The 12,125-nt window shown below is 39.7% G+C and overlaps 1 protein-coding gene across 2 annotated transcripts in view; it reads left to right on the plus strand.

Moving 5' to 3' along the window:
* The first annotated feature begins 4,172 nt into the window (after window positions 1-4,172).
* IPO5 (importin 5) overlaps window positions 4,173-12,125 on the plus strand; it is a 56,001-nt gene continuing 48,048 nt past the window's right edge. Inside the window, exon 1 of one of the 2 annotated variants that reach the window (XM_042979499.1) lies at window positions 4,173-4,252. The gene's annotated coding sequence lies outside the window, so the exon portion shown is untranslated. The remainder of the gene's footprint in view (window positions 4,253-12,125) is intronic. The other variant, XM_042979502.1, reaches the window with a different exon arrangement.

Genomic DNA, 12,125 nt, shown 5'->3' on the forward strand with positions numbered 1-12,125 from the left:
ATGAGGCTGAATGTAAAAAAGAATTTCTGGCAGTCAGGATAATCAAAAACTGAGATAGGAAATCTAGACCTATAATTTACATGATCTACAATTCACCCACCTAACGTGCACAATTTGTGGGGCACCTGAGTGGCTCAGTCAGTTAAGCGTCCAACTCTTGATTTCAGCTCAGAGCATGATCTCAGAATCGTGGGATCAAGCCCTGCATGGAGCTCCATGCTGGGTGTGGATGGATTCTCTCTTTCCCTCTCTCTCTCTCTCTCTCTCTGCCCCTCCCCCACTTGTCTTCTCTTCTCCCTCTCTCAAAAAGAATTTTTTTTTAAGAAATCATTTGTTTAAAAAAAATAAAGTACGCATTTCAACGGTTTTAGTGTATTCATATACTAAATGAATATACAACCATATGTGCAACCATAAACAGAACCCATTTTAGAACATTTAATCAATTCAAAAATCCCCATACACTTTAGCCATCATTCCCCGTACCCCCATCTTCCCCCAGCCTTAGGTAACCACTAATCTACTTTGTCTCTGTGAATTGCCCTAATCTGAATATTACATGTAAATAGAATCATATAATATATGGTCTTCTCTGTCTTCTTTCCATAGCAAAACGTTTTCAAAGTTCATTCTTATTGTGGCATGTATCAGTACTTTATTTCTTTGTATTGCCAAATAATACTCCATTGTATGGGTATACCACATTCTGTTCATCCATTCATCGGTTGTTAGACACTTGAGTTGTTTCCACCTTTTTGGGCTTTTATGAATAATGCTGCTATGAATATTCATGGGCAAGTTCTTATGGGGACATATGCTTTTATTTTCCTAGGGTATATACCTTTAAGTAGGTATTGCTATTGCTGGGTCAAATAGCAACTCTTTACTTAGCTTTTCGAGGAAAACAGACTGTTTTCCAAATCGGCCACACCGTTTTGTATTCCTACCAGCAGTGAACGAGGGCTCCAATTTCTCCATATCCTTACCAATGTTGCTATTATGACTTTTTTTATGATAGTCATTTTAGTGAGCGAAGTGGTATCTCATTGTGGTTTTGCTTTGCATTTCTTTGATGACTAATGGCGACTAACATCCTTCCATGTGCTAAGTGAGTATTAGCTAATACTTATATATCTTCTTTAGAGAAATGTCTGTTCAGATCCTTTGCCCGTGAAAAATTTCTTTTTGAAAGTTTAGGTGTATATTCTTAATCTCTGGATTGCTTCAGACCTAAGCCTCCATTATATAAATTATATGAGTCCTAATCAAATGAATTTGATTTTTTCAATTTTTTTTTAATTATAGAGAGAGAGAGCACAAGCAGGGGAGAGGGGCGGAGAATCCCACGCAGGCTCCACGCTCAGCACAGAGCCCCATGTGGGGCTCCATCCCACAACCCTGAGATCGTGACCTGAGCTGAAATCAAGGGTCAAACGCTCAACCAATTCAGCCACCCTGGCACCTGCATCCAAATGAATTTGATTTATTCTAATTCTTTCTAGTTCTATGAATCTATGGTTTGAAAGAATTTTCATATCTTAAGTTGGATTTTTACAGAATGGAAGCTGAAGATAAAATGCTACAAAGGGTCCCCACTTCCTGCAGAGATGAAATCTGAGTGCAGCCTCATGGAGATGCATTTCAGGAGGGCCCTTGGAGTGACGAGTTCTGCAAAGCAGACTCTACATCGGTGCAAAAACTGACACAGAAACGGGCCAGTGGGCAAATGTGCTTCATTTTCTGTGACACTTTGAAATTATTGCCTGAAAAAACAAACCCAGTTTTTATCTGAATTACATTATGAGATGATCCGTCTTCCACCCCAGCTGAGAATAGAGCTGAGCTGTTTCAGTAAAAAATGACGTTACATGAAACCGTGCATCTCAAGATAGGCAATTCAGCAGGGTCTCAGTGTGAACGTGTTCCTGAAGGGTACAGCCACGGGTGGAAAAAGCCAGCACTTTGCTTCCGGACCTTTCCCTTCATCTCTATAATAATTTACCATGTTGCTTCATTTAAATATGAACATTTCAAAAATATTTTTAAGGTTTTTTTTTTTAAGTCTGTGGGCTCAACAGTCCCCAAAATAAGTCTCACGATGGTAGGAAGGAAATAAGTATGTACCCACTTGTGAGTTGGGTTGACGTAAGATTTGAGAGTTAAGAGTAAAAAATTATGACCAGTTCTGGGGCAGCTGAAGGCACCACAGTTGATCACTTGAGCACAGTATGAGTTCATTGAATACTTAAGAACTGAGGATGGGAGTTTCTCTTTTTTTAAGACACAAGGCCATTTCTATTATCGCTCACTAACATCATCCATCCCAAATAATGTTGTGAAGGCCACGTGAACAGTTCAGAGGATCAGAATTTGTTAACTGAACAAGGACAACATATCTAAGTGATCACTAGGAAGTTTACATTTTAAAAAGGAGAGGAAAAACAAGTCACCGAGCTTTCTGATTACCCAAGACTTTCACAGCTCATCTCTGGCTGGATCTTGAGCGGAATAAAAGGCGAACGGAGCCATAAGGCACAACATCCCCCACAGTCCTCTCCACACCTGACTCTCTAGCCTTCCTTTCTCCACCGTGATGCTTCCTACTCAACTTTCTTCCTCTTGTTGTGTCTGCTAATGAACAAACCAATAGATATTCCCCTGAATCCAGGCTTTGGTGTAGGTTCATAATGCCCAAAGGCCAGCCAGGGCACGCTAGGTCAGCCAGCACCTTCCATAAAATGAACGGACCCTGGGACGATGACCTGAGCCAAAATCGAAGAGTTGGATGCTCAACCGACCGAGCCACCCAGGCGCCGCTGGAATTCATTCTTTTAACGTGTTCTTCATACACCTTATAATCACTTTATTATCATTCAATCACTGACTCTTAAGCTGCAAAGGTTCAGGTGTGGGACTCTTGGTAGGACCCTTGAATAAAAAGTCATGAAGATATCTCACTGCCATCACCCCTGCCCACGAGCCAAAATATCAGAACAAACAACATGATTGGTGGAAATGAAAACAATGAAGCAAGGAGTGGAGCTGAGGAACGTTCAGGATTTACAGAGACCTTGAAAGTGCGTAGACCTCACATTTCACCAATAAAACTATGACCCATCCTAAAGGGTTTGAGCATGTATTATGAAACAATTTTAAAAATGAAAAAGTTTAGTTTTAATTAATTATCCATGAAAATTAATAATGGAATATTAGATGTAGCAAAACTAGGTCACAGAGAACCAGGACAATCTAGGCCAAACTTGGTAAGTTAATATATCATGTCAGAACTTAAAGTACAAACCAAAAATGCCAAAAAACATATTTAATAAGGAATTTCTTTTGTTTCCTAGAAATTTATCCTTGTCTATTGTAGAGATCAGTTTCTCTTTTCGGTATTAATTACTAGAATAGAAGCGAAATCCATAGGTAAGGAAACTAATCACACAGTTTCAAGGCTTAAGTTGATGACACATGTATACCCAATCTGAGTAGCCCTCAACAGCATGAGTTTTGAGTTCTCAAAGGTCGGAGCTCCCTTTCCTTCTATGGCTTTGGGAATAGTCGAGTTAGCCTATAATATCTAAATGCCTACATGGCCTCTAAAGCTGGCATGGTGGGCAAATTGAAACAGGCCAGCTGCAATGACACTGCTTACCTGCTGCGGGTCACAATTGCAGTCAGATGTCTCCATGGTGACCTCTCTGAGCCATGAGGCCGGAACTGTGGGATTAACATCCCACGACTGGAGCAACCACAGTGCCGAGAACAGCTTTGACTACTGTAAGTAATCCCTAAACCTCAAATTTAGATGAAAAACTTTAAGAACTTAATCCATACCGAGGGACCAATTTGGGTGATTCTAGAGGGAAAGTCTTTCTGTGTGAGATCCAGGAGGAGCTTTTAGCCCTCGTAACTTCTGGAGTCCCCACAGTAGTATCTATGGGGAAGGGAAAGGAGAGAGAACTTACTAGACAGAAACCAAGAATGAAAGAATGAGAATACCACGACTGGTCATTGTTCCTTGACACTGTGTCTTAAACTAGCTGGTGACTGCTTCCATGTACTTAAGAAAGCACCCCTTGAGCAGAGGTGACCAAAAGAATGTAGACCATTGTCCTGTGTATAGGCATCCTGAAACAAGAAAAAAAAAAATGAGTTTTTATTTCATTTAGGTGGTTCCAGGGAGAAACTTTGCCAGGACCCACGTATGGGCACAGCTGTTTTCCCTGATCAGGATCTTTGCAGCACCCAAGTAAGACTATAATTATCAGATAGATCTTGTTCTGTCTCTGGCCACTGCTATTTGCGTTATTTCCTTTAAAGCTAAAAAGTCCCCCTTTTTCCTACAATTGCGATATCCATGATCATTTCGCCTTTTGTTCACCAACTAACCAAACTCCAATCCACCAGGATTTTCTATCCTACTTTCCTATAGAAGAAGTCTTAAAAGTCTGACTTTTAAGGGCTCTTTTTTTTTTTTCTAATGTCTATTTATTTTTGAGACAGAGAAAGATGGAGCCTGAACGGGGGAGGGTCAGAGAGAGGGAGACACAGAATCCGAAGCAGGCTCCAGGCTCCAAGCTGTCAGCACACAGCCCGATGCAGGTTCGAACCCATGGACTGTGAGATCATGACCTGAGCCGAAGTTGGACGCCCAACCAACTGAGCCACCCAGGCGCGCCTAAGGGCTCACTCTTAATTTCTCAAGTGTCTCAAAATAAGTTCTGTTTAAAATCTTTCGAGGTCCCACCTTAGGCCCCTACATATTATGGTGGTGTCCTCTCAGGGGCTTACCACATTTTATCTTAATTTGCAGAGATCACTAGTCAAGTAAGTGAGGGAAAACATAATTTATTTTCATTGTGGGAAAACTAAATCAACCACTGTGTAGTAAAAAGACTACTAACCTAATGGATTACATTACTTAACTGTTTCTCCTAGAACTTAATCCCCTAAATAGGTATAAAAAAGCCAAAATTAACAAAGGAAATGACTAGATGCAGGGGACTTGTCACTGGCAATGCCCTTATTACATAAGGTTTAATTTAGACCTTTCTAGGGGCGCCTGGGTGGCGCAGTCGGTTAAGCGTCCGACTTCAGCCAGGTCACGATCTCGCGGTCCGTGAGTTCGAGCCCCGCGTCAGGCTCTGGGCTGATGGCTCGGAGCCTGGAGCCTGTTTCTGATTCTGTGTCTCCCTCTCTCTCTGCCCCTCCCCTGTTCATGCTCTGTCTCTCTCTGTCCCAAAAATAAAAAAAAAAAAAAAAATAAAAATAGACCTTTCTAACCAGTTTTGCTCTATCGTTCTGTCACTTGTTTATGTGTATATATGTTAGAACATCCATAACTCTAGTAGGGGGAGACAGCATTGTGTTAGCATCTGAGTAGAGCTAAACCATTGGAACAGAGTTATGAACCACCAAATTAAAAATACCTGGGCAGCCAAATAATAATTGTCCTAAGGCTCATGCAGGGTACTCTACAGGAAATATGCTCTACTCTCTTCTCTGTGTCTATTTCATATCCTTTTTAATGCATGTGGTTATCTGATTTCCAAAGCACACAGCAAACCAGATAAGAGGAGCTGACCAGCAGAGACGGCCATCATTTTATGTTGCCAGATACATTAAGTGGCAGATGCCTGAAAGGAAAAATGAAAAAAAAAAAAAAAAAACTTTGAGAAAAGCAGGCAGTGACGTAAGACCTCAAATCTCAGAGACCCAGAGCAATTTCATTTCAGGAGGAGCAAACCTAAGTGGCTTCTGCAGTCATCACCCTATTTCAGCGCCGTATGATAACTGACTTAATGACCCTCAAATGCTGGGGCTGAGAAGATGCCCTAGGGATCAAGTCCAACACTCCCAATTTACAGATGAGGAAGTGGAGGCTAGAGAAGCCTTGAGGGCCCAGTTCAGGATCATAGCTGGCTAGTGGTGGAGCTCCCATTGGAACCAGGATCCCCTGACCCCAATGCATTTTTTCTTGGAAAAAAAAAACAAAAACGGTTGAAGCCTCATTGCTTAAACCCAACGATTGAATGAAATAATGTACAGAAGGTTAGCACTCAGACATGGAAAGAGAGCCAAGTTTTGTCAGTGATTGTGAATAAAAAATCTGATATAAAGAATGGTTGAGCATTTTTGTAACTTTTTTTTTTAATGTTTATTTATTTTTGAGAGAGACAGAGACAGAACGCAAGTGGGTTAGGGGCAGAGAGAGAGGGAGACACAGAATCCAAAGCAGGCTCCAGGCTCCAGGCTCCGAGCTGTCAGCACCAGAGCCCGACGCGGGGCTCAAACTCACGAGCTGTGAGATCATGACTTGAGCTGAAGTCGGACGCTCAACCGACTGAGCCACCCAGGTGCCCCGGTTGAGCATTTTTAATATGAATCTTTGAAATAACTTTGCTCTTTTGGAAAATTAATTTCCATGAAGCAATCCAGTCTCAGATGTTACAGTATTACGTCTCCTGAAAGGTCTCCCCTGACTACCCTTTTGAAAACAGGACCACTTTCACTTTCTGTCTCTTTCCCTTGACTTCTACCAAGCAATATTCCTGTTTTAAGCTGTGCTGTATCAAGATTTTCTATATGAAGTTATGTTTTAAAATACATGGCTTACAGCTGAATCCAGGCAAACAAGCCGTTTTAAAACACAGTTCCAATATCACTCTTATTTTACATGGCAGTGAGAACTTAAAACACATTCCTGCTTTTCCCCACTCCCTTTCTACATTCTTTAAAAGGGCAGTAACTATTATCTCTCTGCATAAAGAAAGTTAACTAGATACGTGCGTCTATTGAGGTGGAAGACAGCATCTGACATCTGAGTATTAGTTTGAACTAATGTCTTTAAGTAATTATTTTCATTCCACATTAGTACAGCTAGTTTCTAAGTGAGAGGCAAAGAGGTAGATTAGGTTGTAAGACAGCTGAGTAGTTGAAGCAAATTTAGAGAAAGTAGTATTTCCTTAGCACCAAATAAATACTACTACTCCTGAGTAGAAAAAAAAAATACAAATAAAAAGTAACCCTTTCAAATAAAATGCTATGGGATTGAGTTTTTCTTTAACATCTGTGCCCACTTTTTCTTCCAACTAGCTTTACATTCATGAGTGGATGCCTAGGTGTTAACCCCTTGCCCAGCGGAGATCAACAGGGAATTTGAACTTAAGGTGACTAATAATGCTCAGTGTAGGTAGTACCATCAGTTCCCTCTTAGGATTATCTTTATATTATATGAATTATAAACCTCCTCCGCCTGGCCCCCAAGTGCTGGGATGTCTCACGGCCGAGTCCTTGACCATCTTCTCTCTTCTCCAGGCGACGTTATCCACTTCAGCAGTCTTGAATGCCATGAATGTGATGACTCAGTTGGTATTTCCAGCCCTGCTCTTTCTGAGCTCCAGGCTCCCCTGTCCAACTGCTTACTGGACATCACCACTTGGATGTCTACTAGGCATCTCAAACTGACTATGACTGAAATTCCCCTCTTGATTTCTTCTTGCCACACCTTCTCCCAAACCCATCCTCCTTTTAGTGGCATTACCATTGCTCAGACCCAAATCCTAAGCATTCTCGACGTCTCCAATTTACTCCAATTGACCAGAGGAGGATTCACCATGGAGCTCATGAAGCTTGAGCTTACAGCCCATTCACTCGCACAGAGCCCCTCCAAGAAACCTCACTTTATGTTCAATTTTTTAATTTGTCTTACAGAGGGCCCTCAGATTGTGTCAAGTTTCAGTTGTTTTTAACTTGGATCTGCCTCTGCACCCTACGTCCTGCTCCATTTCCAAAAGAAAAACATCTAAACCAGACCACTTTGGACACCGTTGATCGCCATACTCCAGGCCACATTATTCTCCTGCTTGGAGTACTATCGTGACCTCCTCATGCTTCCCCAGCTTCCTCACTCCCTCCTACTATTTCCTATATTGCAGCAAAATGACCTTTTATAACTGTTTAAATGTTCAATGATCTGTGAAAAACGGTCATACCCTTTACTTAACCCGTTTTGCTTAGAATAAGTTATACAATGCCCCAGGTGATGTGCCCCCCCCCCCCCCCCCCCCCGGCAACTTGCTTCTCAGCCCTCCCTTCAAGGCTTACCCTTCTCTGGCTGTACCCTTCTTTCCTCACTGGAATACACCAGACCAGTTTCGCCTGGGGGCTTTTGCACTTGCTGTTTCCTCTGGTGGAAATAGGAATTTCTCCCATTACTTTCTTCACCTTGGCTCAAATTTCAAGTCTCAGCTCAGATATCTCCCTCAAAAGACTGTTTCACCGAAGTAGCACCCAACTCCACACCTTGATCCCATTATCTTCCTTTCACTGGTCACTATAGAATGTTCTAATCTACGCAGTTGATTTGTTGATTGTCTGACTTCTCCCAAAAGATAACCTCCATGCAGGTAGGAACCCAGTCCTACTCACCTCTGAATCTCACAATCAGTGCCCACTGCAGAGAAGATGCCCAATAAATATTTGCTAAATAAGTGAATAAGTAAATGTTAAAAACAAATGCTAATATAGTAAAGTGAGGCATAAAGTGATAAACACATAGCATGGGTGGAATTGAAGAGTATGAACTGTATTACGAGGTCCTTTTTGTTTCTACCTCATTAATTACAGCTAAAAATCTGTTGCAAGTAGATGCAAATTTGAGCTGTACATTGATATCACAATTGATATTCCACTATGAACGTCATCATAATGCATGAGGTAAAATTTGCGTGTCATAGTATCCAAACTATGAGATAATTACTATAAATAGCAAATATATGGAGAGGAAAATATATAGACTGAATCATATCTGTATCTCCCCAGTCCTTTTCCTCCAAAATAATGGTTTAGGAATGCTCAGAAGGTTTCAAGGTTATGAATGCTATCATCTATGTACTCTGAATTGAGTTAAAAATAGTGTGAAAATAGAAAAAAATAGTAATTGAGGTCCGGATCAATTTCCTTCAGATAGCTAAGGAAAAGCATTTTTTAAAATCACACCTTTATTGAGATATAATTCACATACCATAAAGCTCACACTTTTTAAATGTACAATTCTTTAGTATATTCACAGAGTTAGTCATCCGTCACTGCTATCACATTCCAGAACATTTCACCCCGCCAAAAAGGAACTCCATACCCATTAGCAGTCATTCCACCTTCCTTCCCCTCCCCTCCAGGCCCCTGACAACTACGAATCTACTTTCTGTGTCTATGGATTTGCTGCTCCTGGACATTTCACATAAATGGAACCAAAAAATACGTGACTTTTTGTGTCTGGCTTCTCTCACTTAGCATCATATTTTTAAGGTTCATCCATGTTGCAATATGTACCAGTATTGTTTCTTTTTATTGCCAAAGGTGATATACCACATTTTGTCTATCTATTCATCAGTTTATGGATATTTTGGATTGTTTCCACATTTTGGCTATTATGAATAATGCTGCTATGAACATTCATGTACAAGTTTTTGTGTAGACATATGTTTCCATTTCTCTCGAGCACAAATGCTGACTCATATAGTAACTTTATGTGTTACTTCTGAAGAACTTCCAAACTGTCAAATTGACCGCACCATTTTAAATTTCCATCAGCAATGCAGGAGGGTTCCCATATGAGGGGCCCAGTTTTTCCACACCCTCATCAACACTTGCTATTGTCTTTTTTATTGTAGCCATACTAGCAGTATACCCCCCTTTTTTTGGGGGGGGGGGTTGGGGTTTAATTTATATCTCCCTAATGACTAATGACATCGAACATCTTTCAATGTACTTATTAGTCATTTGCATTCATGTATCTTCTGTGGGGGAAGGTCTATTTGAATGTCTGTTTTGCCTATTTTTTAATTGGGTGGGTTTTTTTGTTGTTGTTGTTATTGAGTGCGATGGTTCTTTATGTAATCTGGATACAAGTCCCTTATCAGATGTATGATCTGCAAATATTTTCTTCCATTCTATGGGGTGTCTTTTCACATTCTTGATGGTTTCCTTTGAAGCACAAAAATTTTTAATTTTGATGAAGTCCAATTTAACTTCTCTTATTTTTGTCTTTTGTAATTTCAGTGCCATAACTAAGAAACCATTGTCTAATCAAAGGCCATGAAGTCTTATCTTACATTTTCTTCTAAGGATTTTACAGTTTTGCTCCTACATTTAGGTCTACGCCCTATGTTGAGGTTTGCATATGGTATGAGGTAGCAGATCAGCTTCATTCTTTTGCATGTGGATATCCAGTTGTACCACAACACTTGTTGAAAAGATTATTCTTTCACATGAATGGCCTTAGCACCTATATTTGTCAGGATTCTCCAAAGAAATAGAATCAGTAGGATCCCCAAAAAGAGATCTATTTTAAGGAATTAGCTCATGTGATTGTGGGGGCTGGCATGTCTGAAATCCTTAGGGCAGGGCAACAAGTGGAAATTTAGGCATGAGTTGATTTTGCAGTATGGAGTCTGAAATTTGCAGAGGAAGCCAGTATGTGTTTCTGTGTTGCCATCTGTCTTAAGCCAGATCCGAATTGCTTCTTCCTCTGGAAACCTGTCTTTGCTATGAAGGCCTTCCATTGGTTAGATGAGACCTACCCACAGTATGGAGGGTAATCTACTTTACTTAGAGTCAACAGACTATACATGTTAATCACATCTACAGACGCCTTCATGGAAACGTCTAGACTAGTGTTTGACCAAACAACTGGGCACCATAGCCAAGCCACGTTGAAAAATAAAATTAACCATCATAGCACCCTTGTCAAAAATCAACTGACCACAAATATAAGGTTTATTTCTGAATTCCCCATCCAATTTCACTGATCTTTATAAAGGTCTATCCTTAGGCCAGCATCACAGTGTAGCTTTAAAGTAAGCTTTAAAATCAAGGTGTGAATCTTTCAATTTTTGCTGGGTTTGAAATTATTTTGGCTATTGGTAGTCTCTTGCAATTCATATCCATTTTAGGACCAGCTTTTTCTGAAGAAAAAAGTGGTTAAATGTTAATAGGTATTGCTTAAATCTGTAGATCAATCTGGGGAGTATAGCCATCTTAATTTTAAGTCTTCCAATCCATGCACGTAAAATGTCTTTCCATTTATTTAGATCTTTCTAAATTTCTTTAGCCATGTTTTATAATTTTCGGTGTAGAAGTCTTATATGTTTGTTAAATTTGTTCTATTTTATATTTTTTGATGCCATCATAAATGAGATTTTCTTAATTTCATTTTTTGATTGTTCATGGCTAGCGTATAAGTGCATGATTTTTGTGTATTGGCCTTATATCCTGTAACCTTACGGAATGCATTTATTTTTCTAACAACATTTTTGTGGATTCATCAGGATTTTCTCTATACAAGTTCATGCCATCTGTGACTCTCCAGTACAATATTGAATAGAAATGGTGAGAATGGGCATTCTTGTCTTGTTCTTGATCTCAGGAAGAAGGCATTCAGTTTTCCCCCAGTAAGTATGATATATAGCTGTGGGTTTTTCTTAAGTGGCAATCAATTTGTTCAGTTTGTTGAGTGTTTTTATCATGAAAGGGTGTTGGATTTTGTCAAAGGCTTATTCTGCATCAATTGAGATAATTATGTGGTCTTTATACTTTATTCCGTTAATCTGGTGCATCACATTGATCGATTTTCTTATGTTATACCAACTTTGCATTCCTAGGAAAAGTCCCACCTAGTCATGATATATAATCCTTTTTACATGTTACTGAATTCAGTTTGCTAGGATTTTGTTGATAATTTTTGCATCCATATTTATATTGGTAGGCATTTTCCTTGTGGTATCTTTGGTTTTGGTATCAAGTTAAAACTGGCCTCATAGAGTGAGTGTTCACTCTGCTTCTATTTTTTGGAAGAGTTTAGAAAGGACAGGTGTTAATTCTTCTTTAAATGTTTGGTAGAATTCACCAGTAAGGCCATATCTTTTCTTAGAATTTTGTGGGAAATTTTTTTATTACTAATTCAATCCCTTTCATTGCTATATATAGGCCTATCCAGATTTTCTATTTCTTTTTGGATTCAGTTCAGCAGTTGTGACTTTCTAGGATTTTCTGTTGAATCCAGGTTATCTAATTTGTCAGCATACAATTGTTCAGTTTTTCCTTTTAATTCTTTTTATTCC

This window comes from Panthera tigris, chromosome A1 (assembly GCF_018350195.1).
Source record: "Panthera tigris isolate Pti1 chromosome A1, P.tigris_Pti1_mat1.1, whole genome shotgun sequence".
In the NCBI taxonomy this organism is placed as follows: domain Eukaryota; kingdom Metazoa; phylum Chordata; class Mammalia; order Carnivora; family Felidae; genus Panthera; species Panthera tigris.